The 24799-nt window shown below is 39.7% G+C and overlaps 1 protein-coding gene and 1 long non-coding RNA gene across 2 annotated transcripts in view; one reads left to right on the plus strand and one right to left on the minus strand.

Annotated features, from left to right (window-relative positions):
- znrf1 (zinc and ring finger 1) overlaps nt 1-24799 on the plus strand; it is a 50781-nt gene that overhangs the window by 9587 nt on the left and 16395 nt on the right. The window lies entirely within an intron of this gene.
- Nucleotides 5645-10492, minus strand: LOC310737026. Its single transcript, XR_014536731.1, has 2 exons — nt 9377-10492; nt 5645-8299 (listed from the first exon to the last, which is right to left on the minus strand). It is a non-coding gene; the product is annotated as an uncharacterized lncRNA (long non-coding RNA).

The raw sequence follows: 24799 nt of genomic DNA on the forward strand, positions 1-24799 counted from the left end.
CCAAGTGTTTCAATGCCACCACAATAATTCCAGTCCCAAAGAAGCCGCACTCATCCAACCATAACGACTACCAGCTCATTGCACTGACCCCCCTCATTATCAAGTGGTTTGAGTGACCGGTCATGCAGCACATAAAATGGTTTCTTCCTCCCTCCCACGAACCTTTCCAGTTTGCATACAGAACCAACAGGTCCACGGAGGATGCCATCTCAGCCGCTCTCCATCCAGCCCAGCAGCTAATAAACAAACTGACACCTGAGTCTCAACTCTCCTTTTTGTAACTAGGTGCTGTTTTTTATCAGGGAGACCACAAAATGTACGGGGCGGTGGAAAAACATCTAAGACCGTCACGCTAAGCACAGGGGCACCACAAGGGTGTGTGCTTAGCCCGCTGCTCTTCACCCTGTTGACCCATGATTGTGTACCCAGTTACAGTACCAACCACATCAATAAGTTCGCAGACTGTAGTGCGCCTCATCACCAACAACAATTCGGCCAGCTACATGAGTGAGGTTAGCCGACTGGTTTAGCGATATGACAACAATCTCTTTCCCAATGTGGGGAAGATGAAGAAATTGTAATTGACCTCAGAAAAGGACCCCCACAGCACCTTTCACTAACAATCAACGTTGCTGCAGTGGAGAGTGTGAGCCGCACCAAGTTCTTAGGAGCGCATATCTCTGAGGACCTCTCCTGGATGACAAACACCACATCGCTGGCCAAGAAAGCTCAATCACGCCTCTACTTCCTCCGCAATCTGATGAAAGCACGAGTCCCACCTCCCATCATGTGCTCCTTCTACCGGGGCGCCATTGAGAGCATCCTCACCAGCTGCATCACTGTGTGGTATGGAGGCTGCACTGCATCCTTCATCGTGAATGCAACCAGCAAGATCATCTGTGTGTCTCTGCTTTCCCTTATGGACATCTACCACACCAGTCAAACCTTCACTTCAGCCTCCCGCCTTCAGGAAGAAGGTACCAGTCTGCTCCACAAGGCTTTCAAACAGCTTCATCCATCAGGCTGTCAGGATGATGAACTCTGTCCATTACGTCCCCCCCTCTCCCACCTACTCTTGAAAATCTACAGCTCACCCCACACATCTTTCATTGCACATAAGACACTTTTTACCCTCTGCAGGACTCTGCACACATGGACCTAATTACAAACACCTACTTATAAAACCAAAACAAAAAAGCGTTATGTACATATTCTTTAAATCTAACACTTACATTACATTCTTTTGCACTACTGTCATACTGCTGCTATCTGTCTTGCACTTTACAAATGCCGTATTCTCAGAACTTCAGAATGTTTACATATATTTGGATGTATATTTGCACCTATGAATTGTTTACATATATTTGAATATAAACTAAATTCACTGTTTACGTTTACTCAGATGTATTTTCATTTAGATGTTTACAAAATATTTTCACTCTGTTTATTTTTATATATAATATATATCTCCATTTATGACCAGTATACTCTGTTACCTCCATACAAAATCAGTTTATATATTTCACTAACTGCTGATATTTGTATACAAAAACTTTTATGTTGCATTGACAATGTAAACACTTGATGAGAGAGAAGAAAAACGGCATTTCGATTCCTTTGTATGTCTGCACATATGCTTGCATTAACAATTAAAAACCTTGAACCTTGAGTCAGTGTATCAAAGAATGACATCATTTCAAGGGGATAAGCTCTTAAATATTATATCTATAATATCTAATATATACACTTTATGGTAAGTATTGGGACACCTTTCTCATTTGTTTCTGAATTTCTTTGGAGCTTGGCACGATGTCTAGCTTTTGAGGATCTTTCGGTCTACTTCACTTTGTCAGGCAGGTCCTATTTTAGAGATTTCTTGATTGTGAACAGGTGTGGCAGTTATCAGGACTGGGTGTGGCTGGAGAAATTGACCACAGTTTTAATAGGGGGGCAAACACTTTTTCACACAGGGACATTTAGTTTTGGATTTTGTTTACCCCTTAATAACCTTTATTTAAAAACTGCATGTTGTGTTCACTTGTTATCTTTTACTAATATTCAAATTAGTTTGATGATCTGAAACTCTACAGTGTGACAAACATGAAAAAATAATAATAATCAGGACACTTTTTCACACCACTGTATATAAAAGCTGCCTACAGTTTAATACAATATTAATGTTTGTTTTTGGTTATACTGATCTGAACTGAGTTGTAATTCTAACTCAATTGTTTCTATTTGATTATGATGTTGGGTTGAATTATAGCCTTGTTTTCTGTCAGGATAGTGGGTGTCACTTCCCCAGGCCATATCTAGAGCCAAAATAAATTAAAATATGTCTGCAGGATGAGGTTAACTTTATTCGCCACTCCTTGTCTGGGAAAGGAAATTGGTTTGGCATGTTGAAACTACTCAACAGAGCATTTTACAATACTAAAACCCACAGAGAGATTCGCTAGGAATAAATATACAAGACTTCAGTGGGGTTTAATCCAAATCATAACTAAGATAAAAACCCAAATGGGTGAGATGTCTGCCAGTTTATTATTAATTTATTTTAATAATAAGCTTTTTACTATACAACAGCAGTGGAGAAGAACAATTTAACAATCAGGTAAGCAGCAACATGCTTAAGTCTGCAGCCAGCTTTTGCTTTAACCTCAGAACCCAGAAGCAACATCTTTCTCTTTTCCTTGCGAGCAGCGATGAGCGAAATTGAATGTAGCTAGTATTGTAGCATTAACGATAGCATAGAGAAATAGAACATAGAGATAGCAGAGAAAGAAATAGGAATTAGCAGACTGACTGGTTTCTGGTGAGATAATTGCAGTTCTGGGCAGTCGCCCCAGACGTCTACACCGAGGACTGGAAAAGGTCGTCCTGTAGTTAATTAGCACACAGCCGCCACAGAGCTATCAGCTTGATAATAGACAGTAAAATGTAAGCTCAATGATTTATTTATTTTTTTATTTTTTCTGTTGCAATAAGATTAATAAATCTTGTTCATTGTGAACCGGTTTACTCACTGTGAACTTCCACTGTTCCTGGAGTACCCTTTTTTATTTTTTTTTTACAATTGTTTGTTCAGTATTTAGTCGGGAATTAGTTTTAGTAGTACTGTATAGTACATACATTTTAAATTTTTTGTTTTTATCACATACACATGCATACAGTGTACGACATGTAGTGAAATGCTTTTTACAATTGTCCAAAATGTAAATCAAAATATAAAAAACAAGTATAAAAGTAAAAAAAAAAAAAAAAAAAAACTATACAATATATACAAAAAAATGTGTGTGTGTGTGTGTGTGTGTGTGTGTGTGTGTTATACGAGTACACCCCTCACATTTCAGCAACCATTTTATTATATGCTCTCAAGGGACAATACTATAGAAATAAAACTTGGATATATTTTAGTCAATGTGCAGCTCATACATCAGTACAGATTTATTGTCCTCTGAAAATAACTCAGCATACAGTCATTATCGTCAAAATAACTGGCAACAGAAGTGAGTACACCCTAAGTGATTTCAGCTGTATGTCGTGTAACCAGGCAAAGCCACATGACCTATTCATCATGTTCATGTTTTTGTTTGCTTGTCAGGACCATACAAATGTGTGTATCTTGTATTAGAGCAGTTACAATTTGGTGCTTTGAGTACAATTCTCTCATACTGACCACTGGATGTTCAACATGGAACCTCACTTCAAAGACACACAATTGTTGCTCTCTGTTGCAACTGATTTTTATTTTTTTATATATATATATATATATATATATATATATATATATATTATTATTATTATTATTAGATGTGCAATAGTTTTATTATTCAGAAAGTGACCAATAATTTGTGACCAATAATTTATATGTAGATTGATTTCTTCACAATAAGCTGTTTCCCACACTACGGAGTGTCCTGAGAGTCACATAGAATACAGATTAACATGGCAGAGGTAGAGCTGTAACTTCCTGGAGACGGAACAGAAAAGGGTCTGGTTTCTAGTGTTTTTTTCTGAGGATGTATTTTTAAGAGAGTTACGCACTTTATTGTCGTGCCTCAGCTGTACCACAAAGCAAGAAGGATCCGAAGTGATCTCCGGTGGTCCAGATTCACCTCTGTAGATCAGTGCGTCTCAGTCAGAAGAATGCAAGGTCGCAGCCAACGAGTTATCTCAATGCGGTAGATAACGCATCGCAGCATTGTTCTCTCTCTCTCTCTTTTTTTTTTTTTTTCCTTCCTTTTTTAAATTTTTTTATCTGTTTTGGCCTGAGCCAAGAGCCAAACCTGACACAAGTAGAGGAACAATTTATGCTGGCTGTGTGGAGGGTTGTGTAACACAGAGTTTCTCAAGTGATATCAAGAGACCTGTGCGCTTTCCTTGTGATTAGATTTAGTCATCCGTGTTGAAAAGGAAGCTCGTGATATTTTTGTGGGATTCACGTCCCCCTTTTAAGTGGCACACTGGCGCTCTTGAACAACTGCTCCGAAGCTCAGCCAAGGCAATACAATAGGGATTATTAGTAAGCGGTCATATGGCAATCGGTGTCTGTACATTTATCTGAAAATTCATATAAACAAATATATAATTATTTTGCTAAATAATATGAAACATCTGCTCTGATCTGTGGGGGCACATTTCAGTAGTATATGTCACTCAGCATTTCTTTCTCTCTTTGTCTTTCTTTTTTCCCTTTAGCACTGTATGAAAAACGTTTATGCAAAGCGGCACACACACATTCAACAAATGCAAACACACACACAAGGCAGACCATTGACAGATATAGTCGGATGTTGCTGTGACAACCTTGTCGCTTGGCATGTCATTTTTTTTTCGAGCTACTCAACCCTTAACTAGCATTTATAGAGAGAAAGAGAGAGTGAGAGACAATAAGATGGAGAATCAAGAAAAACAAAGGGGAGGAGAACAGAAAAGCAGAAGAAGGCAAATCAGGAAGGAAAAGATTTGGGGAATGAGCAGCAGCAAAAGATATAAAAAAGAGGATGAGCGCGATAGAGAAGAACAAATAGGACAAAAATAGATTGTGCGAAAACAAACATGACATATACGGGGAAAAGTACAACAGGAGAAGGAGACACTGGGAAAAGGATGTGGCAGGAGGGACACAGGCGAACAAGCATCAGGAGGGGGAGTGTTGTGAAGAGCAGAGACAAAAGCTGAGAGACATTCAGTTTGAAATAATTCTGAATAAAGTTGGGAGAGAATCTAAGGAAAGAGTGAGACATTGGACAGGGAAAACAGAAGACAATCATAGGATTGTTGAGAATTGGGAGGGACAGATGAGAGACCAGGATGGCTATAATGTGTAAGGTGAGAGAGGAAAACTGGGATGATATTCTTACAGGTAACAGAGAGAATTGGACAAAAAAGGAAAGCAGGATGAACGATGGACATATAGAAACAATGAGCTAATCTGAGAAAGCGGGAGCATTAGGGAGAGAGAGATAGAATAAAATGCATGGGAGTCAGCCTGAAGGGGAAAGGAGGAGTGGAAAAAGGAAGAGAGATTGAAACAGGCATAGATGAGCAAAGAGTGGAAACAGAAACAAAGGAGGACAAAAGACAGTCAGTGTTTCAACCTCAGAGACAGGAAGTGGGAAAATCATCTGGGATAAGAGGGAGACACTAGAAAATGTGTGTAGAAAATGGAAAAGGGAGGGAATTCTGAGAATTGAGACTGAGCATTAAAAATATGCGTGAGAAGAGCAAAAGCAGACAGCCAGGTAAGGAAGAGCGAATGAGAAGATTGGTCCTAGATGAGGAAAGCGCAAGATGGACATGCAGAGAAATAAAAGAGGATAAGGCTGATAAATAGGTGAGGAAAAGAAAGGAGGAAAGGGTCTGGGGTGGGTCGTCGGGGGTGGTGATGGACAGCCTGAGATGTGGAAAAGAGAGTGTCAGGACATTGAGGAAGAAATAAAAGATGGATAAGAAACAAAACGGATGATAAACAGATGGTGGATGGGAGTGTCCATTGTGGGGAGGAAAAGGGATGAATGGTTTTAGACAGAGAGAAGTGGAAGAGAGTGTTGGAGAACAGTGCGAGAGACGAGAAGAAAAAAGGAGGATTAGAGACGGAGGTGTGAGTGAGAGATAAGAAAAAACAATCAGGATAAGAGATGAAAGTAAGGACTTTTGGCTAAAAGACCAATGGAGATGACTGTGAGACAAAAAGGGAAACTAGAGGTTAAAATGAGACATACTGTTGAGATGAAGGTGAGCGACAAAGGACAAACGATGAATGTGAAGAAGACTGTTGGGAAACTAGAAGTGACTGATGAAAGGACGAGAGACAACTGGAAATGGGGCTGAGAAATAAGATAAAATTTAAGAGACAAAAATTAAAGGAAGAGAGACAGTTGAGATAAAGGTGACGGGCTGTGAGAAGAAGGCAAGCTGGACAGTTGGAGATGAGTAGCGAGAAGAAAGGGAAAGCGATAGATATGATATTGAGACAGATTGTTGGACATGGATGTGAGAGACAAACGAAAGACCTTTAAGGCGTAAAAGGCAAAAAGAAAGGGAGTGCAGTAGAGATGAAAGTGAGACTGTTGGAGATCAAAAGCAAATATAACAATTAAAATACAACTGAGGGACCGAATGTGAAAATTTATAGAGATGGGCAGTTGGAGAAGCGTTTGAGAGATGAAAAGAAACAAAGAGGGGCGGTGAGACAGTAGAAGAAAAAAAGAGAAGGTGAGTGTGAGAGATGAAAAGAAAGAAAGTGTGGGACAGACGAAAGTGAAAGAGACTGTTGGAGATGAAGGTGAGAGACAGATGGAATGAAACAGAGGGGAAGAGTCACTCTGAGGTGACTGGGAGACAGGCAGTCTAACATGAGGATGCAAGAGAGAGACTGCACAACTTCGTGTGTGTGTGTGTGTGTGTGTGTAAGAGAGAGAGAGCGCGAAGGCCGCCAGATTTCCCGCCGTTACCGCAAACGAGTGACCAATTAGGCGAGCAGAGCTCTGAGCGAGAGGCCATGACAACTGTTGCCATAGAGCTCATGGAGACTAAAGATAACGCATCAAGACACACACACACACACACACACACACACACACACACACACACACACACGTATAACAAGACTCGTTCTTTCATGCCCTACTATCTCCACATTTCCCACAATCCTTTGTGACTGCATAGTTACAGCTCCGTTTATGCTTCTGTCTGAAAGCAGAGCGACGAAGACGGCAATCACGACAACGGCGGCGTCCTCGTACCGAGGAGAAACAATGAAGCCGTGTGCCACTGTCATTGTGTTACAGCCCTTTCCCTTCACACACATACCCTGCTTTTCCTCTCCATGTCATTACATCGCGCTCTCATTCAGCTGTTGCCATGGAAACAGCTGTTCTTTTCCAGCTGAAGGTAAAGCATGCAGCAGTGAGAGAGAGTGAAAAAGAGAGAGACTGAGAGAGCGAGAGGTGCTGTGATGTCATGGGAAGATCCATGTTTGGGCCGATTTAGCTGTTCCAGCTTTGAAATGGGGCCGGGTCTCGTGAAAAGAACGCGATTGGCTGAAAGGGAGCGATCCAGAATGCAACAGCGTCACTCACAAAAATCACGCACTTCGCACGCCGTCTATTCCGAATCCAATCTGAACACGACACGCTCGCAGACATCACGAACAGCTCGAAATATCACTCTTTCTTTTTAACCATGTCGTGATCTCCGTTTATTCCGTGTCTATCAATTATAAAGTCCCCTTCATAAGTATTGGAACAACAGGACCAGTTCTGTCTTCTGAAGAGCTGATGGATTAGAACGTCAGCTTTCATTTCTTGATATTTACTTCGAAATGCATGAAACAAAGCGGTTGCAAAAACATGTTTTCTGGTGGCAGAACCCCCTGGCGTCGGTGAGCAAAAGTATCATATTTTGTGAAATCGTAAAATGTAAGATTATAATGATGTACACGTTAAATAACTTTTAAATAAAATCCGGGGATTAAAGCGTGAGAACAGTGATGGGAATTCGCGGGGGAAAAACCAGTTTGTGCGAGAGTAGCGAGAGTGTAGCGAGAGACGCACCATTTGATCCGCTGTGGCTGGTATACGAGTTTCACCTCCCGATGTGTGAAACAGTGTTGTGATCTCCCGAGCTCCTTGTCGTTGTGCTAAAGGAAGTAGTGATAAACCGGACGGCAGAACACAGCCAAGAACCCACGTACACGTGCGACGCAACCAGAACAGTGAAGTTAGCGAAGAAGATCATGCGCGTTACATGTGTTTTTTTTTTTTATGAGTAGATGCTCCATCTTCTTCTTCTCCTTTTGGCTTCTCCCATTAGGGGTCGCCACAGCGGATCATCCGTCTCCATACCCCTTTGTCCTCTACATCTGCCTCTTTCAATCCAACTACCTGCATGTCTTCCCTCACCACATCCATAAACCTCCCCCTTGGTCTTCCTCTTTTCCTCCTTCCTGGTGGCTCCATCCTCAGCATTCTTCTACCGATATACCCCATGTCCCTCCTCTGCACATGTCCAAACCATCTCAATCTCACCTCCCTCACCTTGTCTCAAAAACGTCCTACATGCGCTGTCCCTCTCATAAACTCATTTCTAATCCTGTCCATCGTCATCACTCCCAACGAAAACCTCAAAATCTTCAGCTCTGCTACCTCCAGCTCCACCTCCTGTCTTTTACTCAATGCCACTGTCTCTAAACCCTACAACATCTCAGGTCTCACCACAGTCCTATAAACTTTCCCTTTCACTCTCACAGATACTCTTCTATCACAAATCAGAGTAGATGCTCTATACTTTTATTATTTTTAAAGTGACCAATAATTTGTGACATTTTATATATTTGGATTGATTTCTGTTCGAGTGCATTCCCTCAGCACCACCTCAGCGCTTAAGTAAATTGATAATTTACTATCTGTCTAAACCAAAGAAATATAAGCACACTATCTGTTCCATATTGACTTGCAATGGATCATTTCTTTTTCCATTGCATGGTATTGCACTGAATTGTATTGTGTTGAATCAAATCGAAATCGATTATTCGTGAATCGCATCAGTAGCTGCTTCATATGTCATTTTTAATGTATCGTATCGTTGGCCATGCATCGAGATGCGAATCAACTTAATTATGGAGATGGACATCCTTATCTTAAAGTAAGTAATACCCAATCATTGGGCCCCAAAATGCTTAAAATATTTTTTTATTAAGGTCTGATGATTTGCATGTCCAGTCTAAAACCTGTTTACTTTCCTTGCTTGCGTTTCCATCGGATCCAATGAGATTGGATGGATGGATTTGAGGTAAACTAGCGTACAAAATCTTTCTTAGACGTCTAAATGAATTTTGATGCCACCATCATGAGTGACATCATCAGTAAACCGTAGTAGGTTTACTCCTAAAGCAGCCATGCAAGCCCAAGCTATAGCCATGTCGTCACCTCCTATTTCTTTAATGAGGATTATTTTAATCCAAAATAATCGACTTTGCTGTTTCAATACTTTTGAACGTTCATTGAATATAAAAATGCCTCATCATAAAATCTGATTCCCAGCACCGGAAGCTCCTGATTTGAAGTGTATATTCCCTGGCTGTTTTTCAATCGTGCATGTCTTTCATAATAACATGTTTCAGGAACTCGGCCTCCTTCCTTTTACGGTGCACGGCCCGTCAGTGAGAAATCACAAGATCCGCTCGTCATTTCATTTTCCTGTGTTTTTGCAGCACTGGGTCAGTGGGTTCCCCATGACAAATCAAATCTCAGAAAATCAGCTCATCCAAGTTCTCATCAGAACAACTGAATTCGATAAACAGTCTGGAAATGTTCCTTCTGCATCCTAATACAGTATTCACAAACAACCGAGGGTGTTGTGTGCAAGAAGGTGCATAGGTTCACTATGGGACGAAAAAAAAAAGGAAAAGAGAAAAACTCAATGAAAGTGTTTGCGGAATGAATATAGAAAGAAGGTGGATCAATACTTGTTTACTTTCAAGTGCTAAATCCGTTTGGAAGAAAAAAAAAATAAACGTTTATTAATGATTACAGATATTAAATATACAAGGGGTGTTCCAGTTAACTGGTCAATTTTACAGGTATAAAAATTGAAGCTCGCGTGGCGGTTCTACACGCTGTAGTATGCGGCTAGTGTGTCCTATTACTAAAAGGCGGTGCACATGTCCGTAATCAAGACCAGTAATCAAGATGGCAGACAAAGTGCTAGTGCGTGCATGGAACAGCGTGTGGTGGTGAGGTTTCTTGCAAACGAAAGCGTAAAACCCGCAGATATCTACAGAAGACTTTAAGCACAGTGCGGTGATTAGACGCTCAGCCACGGTAAGACGTTTGATTGGTGTAAACGTTTTGAAGATGACAATCCCGGTCGTGATGGTTCTCAGCCCACAGCAGTCATACCTGTGAACATTCAGTGTGTAGAACACCTGATCCTGGATAATCAATGCATATCCTGTGGTGAAATTGCACAAGAGATTAATCTTTCTGTGGAAACGGTCAAACGGCTGTCAGTTTTTGACAGTTCAGGCGTACTGACAACATTTTTCTACGCCGAACCTTTCCAGGCATTAGTTAAACGCTGGGATAAGTGTATAAACGGAGCATTAATGCAATTTTCCCTCCTTGAAGTTGTTCTTTTATAAACTCAAAAGTCCAGGTTCGAATTGAACGCGGCTCAAATTTACATATTCCTATCAAATATCTCATGGAGACATAATGAGAGGGAGAATATATACTAAGCCACAATCACTGAATGCTGTATCTAAAATGGACCAATTGTTAAGTAGCACAAAACTTTAGCTAACTAGTTCAATTGAACACAGATGCTGGATTAAATTTTTTTGTACAATGAAAATATCTGTAGACACCTAACCATTAGATTAGTATGTGATTTTTGAACACCCCATTCCATATTTAGTCTCCGTTTGCTCTTATAATAACCTTCGCTCTTCTGGGTAGATGTTCCAATAGATTTTGGAGCGTGCTCGTGGAGATTTGTGGAAATTGATCCAGCCGCACAGGGTGTTATTAAAGTCAAGTAGGTGATTTGAGGAGGCCTGGGGTGCAGTCAGCTTTCCAATTCACCCCAAAGGTGTTCACCAGGGTCGAGGTCAGAGCTCTATAGCAGGCCACTTAAGACTTTCCACTCCAACTCCTGTAAGCCATATGTTGAAGAGCCTGGCTTTGTGCACAGTAGCATTGTGATGCTGGAACAGGGTTAAGTCTTGTAGTTTAAGTAAAGGGAAACATTTCATTCTACCTTTTTAAAAAATGAATAAATAAAGACATCCTATACAATTTTGAGACTCCAACTTTGTGGTAACAATTTGCTGAAGAGCCATACATGCTTTAATCTCTTAATCTAACTCAATTAAAACCTTTTTTATGTTCCCTGTTCAGCCATTACAGCAGACACCGCGTTTTGTTATGAGTAGTCAGTTAATGCGTCTGATTAATCAAGTGTTTATTGGACTCTGGTTTATATGGTGTGTAAATGTGGAATGCCTCCAAAGCGAGGCAGTGAAGCTCCATCCTGAAACATCTCATCGTTGACACTACAGCGAGAAGCCAAACAACCGGCTTGAATCTCGAATCAGGTTACCGACTATTGATCCCTACGCACGCAGCAGGAGTAAAGAATCCACTGCGGTTTTTACACACTCGCACTTGTTCACTATTGATCACGTCTGCTGATCCTCTTGTGCACAATTGGCCATTTCGTTTGTTTATGGAGCACGGATCTTCTCAAACCGCTCCGGGGAGAGAGACGGATCAATGCGCTCGCTCTAATGACGGCACAACGAAGCCATGCCGGTTTCAACTTCGACTAAATCCAGTACAGTCGAGCTGTAGGTTTCTTTCTCGTTTTAGTCATGTGAGTGTGTATGAGCTGCGTCTTTGTATCTATTCAGATGCCTACAAATGCTAAACGGCCGGTCTCTCAAGAGCTTGTCCTATTAAAAGACTTTTAAAAGGAGGCTTTTCTACTGGTTGGAAAAGATGTTCCCCTGATTTTGATGATCAGAGAAGTGTTTCATGGAAGTTGGAAAATTTCTGTTGTTTTTTTAATGTTGTAATTTGTTGTTTGGACAAATGTGAGTGGAAAGGTTGTGAATGTCGTGCACCACAGCATTGGGAATATAGGGAAGGGGTAGCTCAATGGTTGAGATGTTGGTCTTCTGATCAAAAAGGTTTTGAGGTTAAATCCCAACACCACCAAGCTAGTGCTTTTGGGCCCTTGAGCAAGGCCCTTAACCCTAAACTTCAGTTGCTTAAATAAGTGTAACTGTTAAAGGAAGATGTTAAACTACTGGTTGTAAAATGTAATTTACCATCAGGGCATGTTTAATGGGTAAAGTGAAGGGAAAAGAACGGTTTGAGGAATGGTTTTTAAGTCTATTTAGTCATAACATGTATAAAGCTACTACAGTGTATACAATTGCCTATAAAATGTAGGCAACGTTTTGGATTACAATTCCAGCTGCTGTTGTAGCAACACGCCAGTCAGCGGACAATAGTGCTACCTCTAATGGAACCCTTCTCAAAGCAGTTATTAGTGGTCTGTGTTATAGATTTAAGTACCAAGTCTGTATATTATTCGAGCCAAAGCTAATACTCGTATAAACTAATTTAAAGGTAAAGAAAAGACTACTCTGAGTTTACATTTGAATCTGGGATTTGGGGTTTTGTTTTTGTTAACAGGTTGTAGACAGAAAAATGCAAGTTGTAATTTTACTTCGAATGCAGCGTGATATTTAATTAAGAAACTTAAACTTGGAACTGCACCCCAAAATGAAATTGAGATGAATTAATTGTATAGTAATTTTCCATCATTGAAACCCCTCGACGTCATCTTCAGGAGCTTCCTCTTAAAATAAAGTTAGCTGAATATCATGATACTGTAATGTAAACGATTATCAGCACATACCTAGGGCCAAGTAATGATCGTTTTTTTTTTTGTTTTTTGTTTTTTTGGAGACAACACAGAGCTCCGACGAACTTTTTCAGCGTCGCTCTTTGTTGTTATTGGCAACTTTTTAAGGACGTGACACAAATTCAGTGAGGCGGGTGAGAGCGGTAAGCTGGACCGCTTCAGGAAATTGTTTAAAAGTGAACGTCAGATACGGGGAGGATCTCTGCTGAATTGAAATTGCAACAAACTTAATGAAATTGACCCGAGCCTTGGAGATAAGATTAAAGGTCAACAAGCTGAAGGTGATGTGAGGGGAGGAAAAAGTAGCTGTAGTTTTCTGTCTGTGTAGATGAAAGTTTACTCATTAACACCTGATTGGCTTGTGTCTGTCTGTCTTTCTGCCTCTTCGTGTGGGTGGGTGTGATGAATAGGTGGGACTGTGATTCCATTGGCAATGGTTTTGTTTCATTTTTTGTTTCAGATTTACGTCACTTGAAACTGTCAACTTTAAATCAAGTGAAGGTTATCTAAAGGAAGTGTTTTTGTAAATACGTTTCTGTGATTGTTCGAGAAATCAAGTGTAAGATGCAGCTTGTCATGTTAAAGAAAAACCTTCACTGTTACAAAGTCACAGCAATTGGTGCAAAATTGATGTTCTCAATAGTCCTAAAGACTGTCTGAGAAATAACTTCTGACTTTGAGAAAGCACTGGAAACTTTTTTCATAAAATAAACATCCAGCCATTACGACTGCAATGCTGTGGTTTAGTTTTTAAAAAATACCTCATTTTGATTGCCCCCCCCCCCCCCCCCCCCTCCTTCATTTGTTAGTCATATTAGCATTGTCAGGCTTTGCTCATCTGAAGCAAAACGTATACGAAACACATTTGCATGTTTTTCATGTTTTTCAACAGTTGGACCTGGAAATTTCTTCCACTTTGTGAAGCATTTGGATGAAAATTTACAGATACGATACTGAATCTAAAGCTGCTGAAGAAGCTGCAGTCTTACAAATGGTTTGGATTGTGAAAGGAGAATTTCTCTATACCTTTCTCTGACAGTTACCTGAAGGCATGCTGTGTTTAGATGAACAAAGCTGGGAATTTATGAGATTTCATGACAGATTATTAGAAAGCAGATGTAGAAGCTTTAATCCACACTTGACCACCTTTCGTTGGTGGTCTGGTCAACCAAATGTTCTCAATAGATATTCCTTGAAAAACTTGGAGATGTTTTATTATGCAGAGTTCTGTTTTGTTGTAGTTGATGTGTTCTGAACTTTTGATTGGGGAGTAGTAATAACGTATGTAATGCTGTTAGAGGCGCTAGTCTTTAAAACAGGGGTTTATGAATCCATCATATTAATGTCGTGGTTGTTAAGCAGGAATGCTGACCCTCAATAGGTTTTTTGTTTGTTAGAACGGCATAGCAAACTGTTTTTCTTCAACCCTACATTCAGTGAATCATTCATTGATACTTTTACTCAATGTTTTGGGTGTCAGAGTCGAATTGTGCTTAGTCATCGTTCATTACCGCGGCAGTGTTCAGTGCAGTGTCCCACTGATCTACAGCTGTTCCTTTACAACACCTAAAGTGAGTCACAGGGATTAAGGTCGGACACACACACACACACACACACACACACTCTCTCTTTCCCAAATCCTTTTAAACTTTGTGTCTACTGTGTGACCTCCATTGAGCTTATTATGGTCCAGAGTTTCCCCCATAAGCTCTGCTTCAAATTAGCAACACAGAAAGGTTTGTATTACCGTTTTCAATATGGATTTACTGTCAGTATGTGCATTCAATCCTAAAATAAATCCCACTTCTATATTAATAACATTTTGAACTACTAGGATTTCAATTTTTTCCAAAAAGAAGATTGTTGACAGTAACTTAGGAAGCTACTAGTTAAGAGAAGTTTAAGTTCCTCCCAACTTAATGCCCATTACTAGGTGTCTACAAGTTTATAACATTAGTTTTTTTTACCATTTATTCAATACCAGAAAATAATGGTTTGTATGATCTCAAATCTCCTACCTGGCAAATTTTTTTTTGTACAGTGGGGGAAAAAATCAAGATTTGACCCCTGCTGATTTTGTAAATTTACCCCTTTTCAAAGAAACGAACAGGTTGAATATCTATGGTAGGTTTATTTTAATAGATAAAGAAAGAATATATAAAAAATCCAGAATTTTTTTTAATTATTATATATACATTAATTTGTATTCGATTGAGTGAAATAATTAATTGATCCCCTACCAACCAGCAGAATTTCTGACTCCCACAGACCCAAATTGGTTCTTTCCTTTTAAGAAAGAACTCCTAATATCAACTTATGTGTATAAAAGGCACCCTTCACAGAATCAACCATCTTCCATTCAAACCTCGCCACCACCATGTGCAAGACCAAAGAGCCGTCAAAGGACATCAGGGACAAGATTGTAGACCTGCATAAGGCTGGAATGGGCTACAAGACCATCAGGAAGAAGCTTATTAATTGAAAAATGGAAGTACAAGATAAATCAATCGCACTCGCTCTGGTGCTCTATGCATAATCTCACATCATGGGGTAAGGATGAATCTGGGAAAGATGAGGAATCAGCCCAGAATTACTTGGGAGGAGTTTGTTAATGATCTCAAGGAAGCTGGGACCACAGTCACTAAAAAAACCATTGTTAACATGCCGAGGTTCTTCTGCTGAAGAATGCACATGAACATACCCGTCTAAAGTGAATGATGAACACCTGAATGATTTAGAGAAGGCTTGGAAGAATGTGATGCAGAGAAATGCTGAATATGACCCCAAGAGCGCCAGAATCGCTATCAAACATGGAGGAGGAAACGTTCTGCTTTTGGTTTTGTTTCTCTGCAAGGGCATAGACTGACTTCATCACATTAAGGGGCAATGCACTGTAGAATATAGGAGAACCTTCTGGCCTCAGCCAGAACAGTGAAGATGGGTCATGGATGGCTCTTCACATGACCAAAAACATACAGCCAAGGCAACAATCTGATGGTCTTTTCGCTCATTCCAGCTTTGTAGAGGTCTACAATCTTGTCCCTGACGTCCTTTGACGGCTCTTCAGTCTTTCCTGTGGTGGTGACAAGGTTTAAATGGGAGAGGTTGATTCTATGACTGGTGTATTTTATACACACAAAAATTATATTAGGAGAACTTTTTTAAAGGAAAATTTGGGTGTGTAGGAGTCTTACTAATTTGGTATGGGAACAAATACTTATTTCATTTGATCAAATACAAATTAATTTATAACCTTTCTTTCTTTTTTCTTTTTTTTTTTAATGGATTTTATTTTTATATTCTGTCTCTCTCTGTTAAAATAAACCAACCCTAAAAATTCTAGACTACTCATTTCTTTGTAAGGGGGTAAACCCACAAAATCAGCACGGGATCAAATTATTATTCCCCTCTCTATTTAGTGTAAATAAGGTTTTTATTTGAGTTTGTTTTCCTTTTCAGAGAAGACATTGTGTGAGACCTTCACATCATTGCTCCGCATCACTAGCATGAGTAAATAATTGATGATGGTATTATTGAATATGTTGCTTGTTAATTGTGGTTGCCAGCTCCACAAATTCTGAGCTTGGATTCCTGGAAATCTGATAAACTGATACAAATAGCAAAGCTGGGAGTATCATTTACGTTTGTGGAAATTGGCAGATATACTTATCCTGAGCAACTTAGTTATCTCCTGTTTATACAAGCGGGGTTAAAGGGCTCAGCAGTGGCATCTTTGTGGTGCAGGGAGTTGAACTCACAACCTTCCATCACATCCACATAGCTACCAGTTAGCTACCATTCTCTGGAAAAAAGAGAGGAGAATCGCCTTTTCTTTTGTAACTACCAAACATTGTTCCTAGTGATTTGAGCTTTCTAGAGGAAAGGGCTGAAGAAACAAATCAAGTTAGTCACTGTTCTGTGTCAAAATATCTTTGGTTTACTTTAAATTACTGTTTTTTTGTTTTTTTTTTACATTTATCCATTAGCTAATGAAAGATGTACAAAAACCCAATGCTTTCCTGAGCGCTGGCTCGCTTCATGTTTTTATTTAAAAAATTTTAGTTTTTGTAGCTGGGCTAGTGCTCAGACAAGACACTCCTTGTTTAAATTTGGCAGTGCAGTCTATTGAAGTTATTCGATTAGCCACAACATGGAGTTTATGGGATGGTAAGATGTGCATCAGCGCATCGGCGTAATGGTTAACGATCGATTTTAAAAAGTTTAATCAAAGTTGGCATTTGTAACACAGTGCATCGTTTTTAGCATATTTGCATTAGTAAAAAACGATTAATTTATATATAATTATTTAGTAGATGCGCTATGCTTTTTATTATTTAGAAAGTTACCAATAATTTGTAACCAATATTTGATATGTATATTTATTTCTTCTCGTTAAACTGTTTCTCAAGCGCGTTCTCTCAGCACCACTGCTGCTACGTGAACGTGGCGCGTCACAACACTACGGGGACCGAGGCGTCTCCTGAGAGTCACATAGAATACAGATTAACATGGCAGAGGTAGAGCTGCGTCTTCCTTGAGACATAACAGGAAACATGCATTAGAAGTCAGAACTGAAGCAAAGAAATTAAAGTGAACAATTTGTACCATATTGAATTGCATAGCACTGTAATTTTTCCATTGCATCGTATCGGGTTTAATCCCTTAGTGCGATCCGATTTTAGATTTGATTCAACAGTGTCGTAACGGGTTAATTGCATCAAATCGGTAGCTGCTTCATATGTATCTTTAATATATCATATCTTTGGCTGTGCAACGAGATGCGAAACACGCCTCAGTTATAGGGATACACATCAATAATATATATCATTGTAGTGACTTTTAGAGGCCTGAACTTTTTTAAGAGAAAAACTACTTGGAGTGTATCATAAAAATAATGGCTAAATAATGTTAGAAACTTTATTTTATATAACATGAATGAAAGCGTCCATTTATCTAATTGTATGTTTTAATTTTGTTCATAAGGCTATATAACTAGGCATAGGTTTGTTTAAAACTTGTATGATTTGTTAGTGTGTTCATGGTTAAGCTCTTGCAAAGGAAGGTATATTCGCCCCTGTGGTATAAACATTATAACTCATAGATGGTGCTTGGCCCCCTTCACTACCTGCAGCTGTATTTCACTCTTTGCAGCTCTTAGCATTGGACATTTTCTGCCCCCCCACCCCTCCGTAATCCTAGTGAACATTTCACCACGGCAAGATCAAAACAAAGCTCACACTCCAAACCCACAATCCATCTGCCTTGTGCTAACAAGAATCGTCTTTCACAGAGTCTAAGTGTCTACACGCTGTACTGTGTACATGATTAAATATTAATACTGATATTTTCAAAGAGAATATGATCCTGCACTCTTATCCAGCTGACCGGGTCCGGTCAGTAGGGATCACACGTGTGCGTAGGGGCAGCGTAAGATGGTCATTCGAGGTCATTTACTAATGAGTGTATGTCTAATTAGCTGATTAACACGTGCGTGTTGCGTTAAGGCCTTCCTGCTCAGTGCTCTGCGTCACACGCTTCGGAATCATGAGATTGTCTTCGCTGAGAAGGGCACGAGGAACTCTCCGTTTTAACTTGTCTGAAATGAGAAAGCTTAGAAGACTAACATTGTTTTATTTGTTTTCCAATCGGGACAGACTTAAAAAAATAATAATAATTTATGAGAGCGTGAAAACCCGACTCAAATCTTCCGCTTACTTCACCAGAGAACGTGAATATTTTATCTCAGATTATTTTCACAAATGTTAGTGTGTGTTCTCTTGCATTGTGTTTCTTTCTTTGTTGTTTTACTCTTGTTTGAGACAGATAACAAACATCTATCGTGCTAACCTGACAGGATTTCTGAGGACACGTTTACTTTGATTACATTTACTGCTAAGCTTTACTGCTAACACTACTTTCTGGCTAATCTAAGATAACCTGACAGGATTATTTTTTTAGCTATTCTATTTGAAATATTTATGTTAATAAATGCGAAGTTTCACTGCTCATGCATTCAGAGGATTTATAAGTAATATTTGCATTAGCTGGTTTAGATAAGTTAGCTTTATCTGAGTATGTGGATGTATAAGTGCTGTGCCTCATAGAAAGAACTTTATTTAGGTAATAAAATTTATTTCTCCTATTAACAAGGGCATTTTTAGGAGCGAAATGTGCAACTTTCCATATTTTAAGGACTCTACTGCTATCATTGGGTTATGTTAGCTAGGTCACTGCTCTGACAGGATTTCTGAGGGGATCTTGTAGTCGTATTTGCAGCTTGTTGAATTAGTAGACTAACTTGTAAAAAAAAAAACTAAAGTGGGTGAAGACTTTTTACACAGGTCTTTGTCTCAATCTGCCCTTCAATTGCGCAACTTTCAAGCCACAGAATGATAATTTTTTTTTGTCTTCTCAGGGATTTTGATTACTTTTGTTTCTTCTAGTGTTGATCATTAACCTCAGAAATTGTCTCTTATTTATTATGTCCCACAACTTTCTCTATCAACTTCTCTACTGTCAAGTAGTCAGTATGTCATTCTGTTTTTCACTTAATGCACTTTTCTTTTTCCTTTTTACAGCAACCAGTTAAAAAAAGCAACGTTCACTGCAAGTTTGATTCCACCAACATCCAATTATTCAGGACAAGGATGCATCTCTTATTTGTCTTATTTGTTTTCGCCTTGGCATGAGTTTTTGTGTTGTCACGTCCACTTGAGACGAATTGCTAAATGCCAGATCTGTAATTGTTTATAGACTCCACTGAAATCAGTTGCATTACTTTCAATAATTAGAAGGTAACACTTTCCAAAAAAAAAAGAAAAAGACCGTAACCCTGTTATGTTATTATATAAATAAATAAATAAAAAAATTCTGCTTTAACTTTAACTTCTGCTTTAACGACCTTTTTAATCGTAAAATTAATCTTTACTGGAAGCAAAATGGTTCTTACGTCCATTACCCCTTGAAGTGAATTGGGTTTATGTAACCTTCAACAAATATTTGTTTCACTTCAGAAATGTTATCCTTCAAGTGCCTGAATGTCTGTTTCATGAATTATCTGGGTTTTTTTGTTAATGTTTTCTCATGCTTTTCTCTCATAGTATTAATACACTTTCTGTCTTTTGTTGCGTCCTTAAAGAGCCGCTGAAAATAGCAGCCGGGGCGAAAGTGGGTCACTGGTTGGGGAGGAGCAGGAGACGGGAGTGTGTGTGCGTGTGTGTGCGTGTGTGTGTGTGTGTGTGTGTGTGTGTGTGTGTGTGTGTGTGTGTGTGTGTGTGTGTGTGTGTGTGTGTGTGTGTGTGTGTGTGTGTCTAAGAAGCAGGCCGGAGGTTTGGGGGGGTGAAGGAGGGCTGCATGGAGATTTTATCCCATTCTCAAGGCTTTTTAGCAAACTTAACACTGCATACGTCTGTAACAACTGTATTAATCGCTTCTCCCAAAGGCCGTCTCTGCTTCTGGTGCTTTACAGACAGTGATGTAATAATAATATCGATCGTGCCTCGTTCTCTCACCTAGAAAGAAAATTAAATGAATGAATAAAGACTGTCCCATGTGTGGCTCAAGGGCATGGAGTAGGATGGAGAAATTGAGCACAAAACATTTCCTGTTTGACAAAATTTGGTTTAATTTGGTGTCTGTATCATTGCTTTTGCTAAAACACACATGCATATTTTATCCCCTGATATTAATCAGGATAATAATTTGAGTAATTTATTCAAAAATATTAAAATCATTAGTAAAAATTAGATTTCTGTTTAAAATGGATGTGGACGCAATTCACATTTCGTTGCATAGTCAATGATACGATACATTAAAGATACATATGAAGCAGCTACAGATACTATTCACTCCGACAGTTTTAACAGGGGGGCAAAGACGTTTTCACACAGGGCCATGTAGTTTTTCCTTCACTTAAACTAGGAGACCTGTTTTCAGCAAAACAATGTTTCTGTGCACAAATCCAGCTCCATGAAGGTATGGTGTACATGGGTTGGAGTAGAAGATCTTAAGTGGCCTGCTGTAGAGATCTGATCTCAACCCTAGTGAACACCTTTGGGATGATTTGGAACACTGACTGCACCTCATACCTCCTCCCCCCACCTACATCAGTACCTGACTAACTGACTAACGCCCTTGTGGCTGGATGAGCACAAATCTTCAATGCCACACTCCAAAATTTAATGGAACAACTTCCCAGAAGGTTATTATAAAAGCAAAATAGGGACTATTTTGGAATTGGATGTTTAAAAAGCTTTTTTACATATACTTTATATAGTGAAGTTTATTCTATTTCTTCTTTCGGCTTCTCCCATTAGGGGTCGCCACAGCGGATCATCTGTCTCCATACTACTTTGTCCTCTACATCTGCCTCTTTCAGACCAACTACCTACATGTCTTCCCTCACCACATCCATAAACCTCCTCCTTGGTCTTCCTCTTTTCCTCCTTACTGGTGGCCTTATCCTCAGCATTCTTCTACTGATTTACCCCATGTCCCTCCCCCACGTGTCCAAACCATCTCTCTTCCCTCACTTTGCCTCCAAAACGTCCTGCATGCGCTGTCCCTCTAATAAACTCATTTCTAATCCTGTCCATCCTCATCACTCCCAATGAAAAATTCAACACCTCCAGCTCCACCTCCTGTCTTTTACTCAATGCCACTGTCTAGTAGTGTCTTTGTAGTAGTATCTACATTTGAAATCAAGTCAAGTCAAGTTTATTTGTATAGCGCTTTTCACAACAGACATTGTCTCAAAGCAGCTTTACACAAATCAACAGTCAAGGTGAACCGTGTGTATTTATCCCTGATGAGCAGCCGTGGTGACTGTGGCAAGGAAAAACTCCCTTAGATGTTATGAGGAAGAAACCTTGAGAGGAACCAGACTCAAAAGAGGAACCTATCCTCATTTGGGTGACATCAAGAGTTTGATCAGAAATCTTTCAACAATACAGAACACTGGAGAGTGAGAACTAACATGATTACTGGAGTATAAGATTATAAGTGATGTTCTTTCTGCAGTCTTATACAGTCTATATGGTTAGTAGCTCCTAGTTTTATGAGCTCAGCATTTGTGATCATCACAGATCCAGCATCAGCTTCTCCATGCCAGAGCCTTTAAACACTCCAGGAGGTCCAATGTCAAAACTCCACACATGTAGCAGGATCCAAATGGCACTGGTACGTCTCTAGATGGTTCGGGATGTTTGCGAGTTCGGCATCTACTTCTTCAAAGGTCCGTAATCATCACGAGGTGGGAGGTGACTGGAGCTGGCCAAACCTCAGGGTGTCTCGGGATGGGGAGAGAAAGAGAAGCAGTGGAGAGGAATTAGCGTAGCTGCTGTTCATGATATTAACAGCACAAGTTGATAATGTGCATGTGATCAGATGTTCTGGAGCACAAGGTTATGATATGTGATGTGTGTTATGTGTAGGCTTTGCTAAAAAGATATGTTTTTAATCTACACTTAAACTGGGAGAGTGTATCTGAACCCCGAACACTGTCAGGAAGACTATTCCAGAGTTTAGGAGCTAAATGTGAAAATGCTCTACCACCTTTAGTGGACTTTGCTATTCTAGGAACTACTAGAAGCCCAGAGTTTTGAGATCTCAGGGAGCGTGGCGGATTGTAGCGTGTTAAAAGACTGGATAGATACATAGGAGCCAAACCATTTAGTGCTTTATAAGTGAGAAGTAATAGTTTGTAGTCTATTCGAAATCATGGTGCGTTGTAACTTTATCTTCACTAGAATTTGCATAACATTTGCTTGGGTAAACAAAAGAGGACCAGTAGAAGGGTTTCCTCAAGGTCAGACCTATCGTTATGGGGATATTTGTTTATTATAAAAGCTTAAAGCCATCACTCACACACACACACACACACACACACACACACACACACACACACACACACACACACACACACACACACACACCGAGTACTCCAAATCCATTGTTCACATTCCCATATGGTTTTTAGGCTGAGACCAATGAGATTAATGCATTCCCTCAAAACTGCTTAGTCATGCTGAGTGAAAAGTGTGTGTGTGTAGTGTATGTGAGTTTGTGAGCGAGAGAGAGAGAGAGAGAGAACAACACTACTGTCATTTTGCTAAAGGAGGACATGTGGGATGCTTCAAATTAAATAACGAGCCTTTATAGACGGCTCTCATTACATTGGGCCAAGTGACGATAATAAACCGCATACTTCCATACGGAGCGTAAATTAGTTCAATATTAGATTATTATTATTGCTTTAATATTGTGTTGTATTTAGAGGCATATCGCGCGAGATTATCGTTGTGCGCTTTGGTGTCTGGTTAATTCACGCTTTGAGGGTTGAGCCTTCCCTTTCTTTTTTCCTGCCGCTGTCTTTCCACTTTTCTCATTCTCGCTTCTAAAACGGTCCCCGATGTGTCGTGTACCTTGGCTTCGAGTCGTCCTGAGCGAAAGAGAAAATTGAAATGTCGGTCATAACGGTTTTGTTCATAATTTTTTATTGTAATGATATTAACATGCACCGATCATAATAGCGTTGTGGTTTGCTGAGTTGTGTGTGTGTGTGTGTGTGTGTGTGTGTGCGTGTCAGAGGGTCAGTGTGTCCCATAGCGGGTCAGTGGGCAATGCGAGAGCCATTAGGCATGCCTGGATGTTTGTCTGTGGGTGACCTAGCGCTGTGTGTGTGTGTGTGTGTGTGTGTGTGGGTGGGTGGGTGGTGCAGAGGAGTGCAGTGAAGGCTGGCACAGTTTAGATTACGTGTGTGAATGACTCTTTAAAACACTTCCCCTCCAGCTCTGTCGCTGATGCCATGCTAGTGTGTGTGTGTGTGTGTGTGTGTGTGTGTGTTGGTTTTTCCACACTTTATTCAGTCCTAGAAAACACATAGCACTAAGACGGGGGAAGTGGTTGCTCAGTGGTTAAGGCTCGGAAGGTTGGTGGTTCAAGCCCCAGTATCGTCAAGATGCCACTTTTGGGGCCCCCTTAGCAAGGCCCTTAACCCTCTGTTCTATAAGGAAAGTTGTATCATGGCTGACCCTGAGCTCTGACCCCAGCTTCCTATAAGGTGGGATATATGCCAAGATCTCTGTGAGATCGATAGAGTATTCTTAAATAAATAAATAAATAAATAGATTAATAAATATGCAGGTTGTAGACTTTTTAGATGTCACAATGATATCAATGATGATATGTATTGATTAATAAAGCGGGCGGAGCTAATCTTGTAGGTCAATCTGCATAAGATTCAGGTTAAGCGCATTAATTCCTCTCGGAGAGGAGTTTTTTTATTTTATTATTACAACTATATCGTTAATATACAACAGTCTCAAAGGATTAGCAACATTGTAAGAGAAGTCGTTCTACTGGTTTAAATGGGTTATAGTTATTCAAATTGTGATGCAATGTTAAAGTAATAAAGTCTAAAATGCTTAATGATCGGGCAAACTGGAACACACATTTAACACAACTATAATTCTGTTTAACTTTATTTGTCTTTATTTTAAAATCATTTATTCCAAAGCACTGTTAAATTAAATTCAGGATTCCGAATGGTCAGTGTTTTTTTTTTTTTTTTTTTTTTTTGTAAAATCAGCACTTCAGAAAGTTACAGGTTTCAAGTCCAATATATGTGCTTTTTGAACATCCTATTCGACATTTAGTTCCTGTTTGCTCTTATAAGAACCTCCACTCTTCTGGGAAGATGCTCCACTAGACTTTGGAGTGTGCTTATGGAGATTTGTGCTCATTCAGCCACAAGGGCTTTAGTAAAGTTAGGTACTGATGTAATGTGAGGTGGGAAGGCCTGAGCGAGGCCCAAAGGTGTTCAGTCGAGTTGATGCTCAGCTCTACAGCAGGCCACTCAAGG

Source organism: Silurus aristotelis, assembly GCF_946808225.1.
Source record: "Silurus aristotelis genome assembly, chromosome: 14".
Lineage (NCBI taxonomy): Eukaryota > Metazoa > Chordata > Actinopteri > Siluriformes > Siluridae > Silurus > Silurus aristotelis.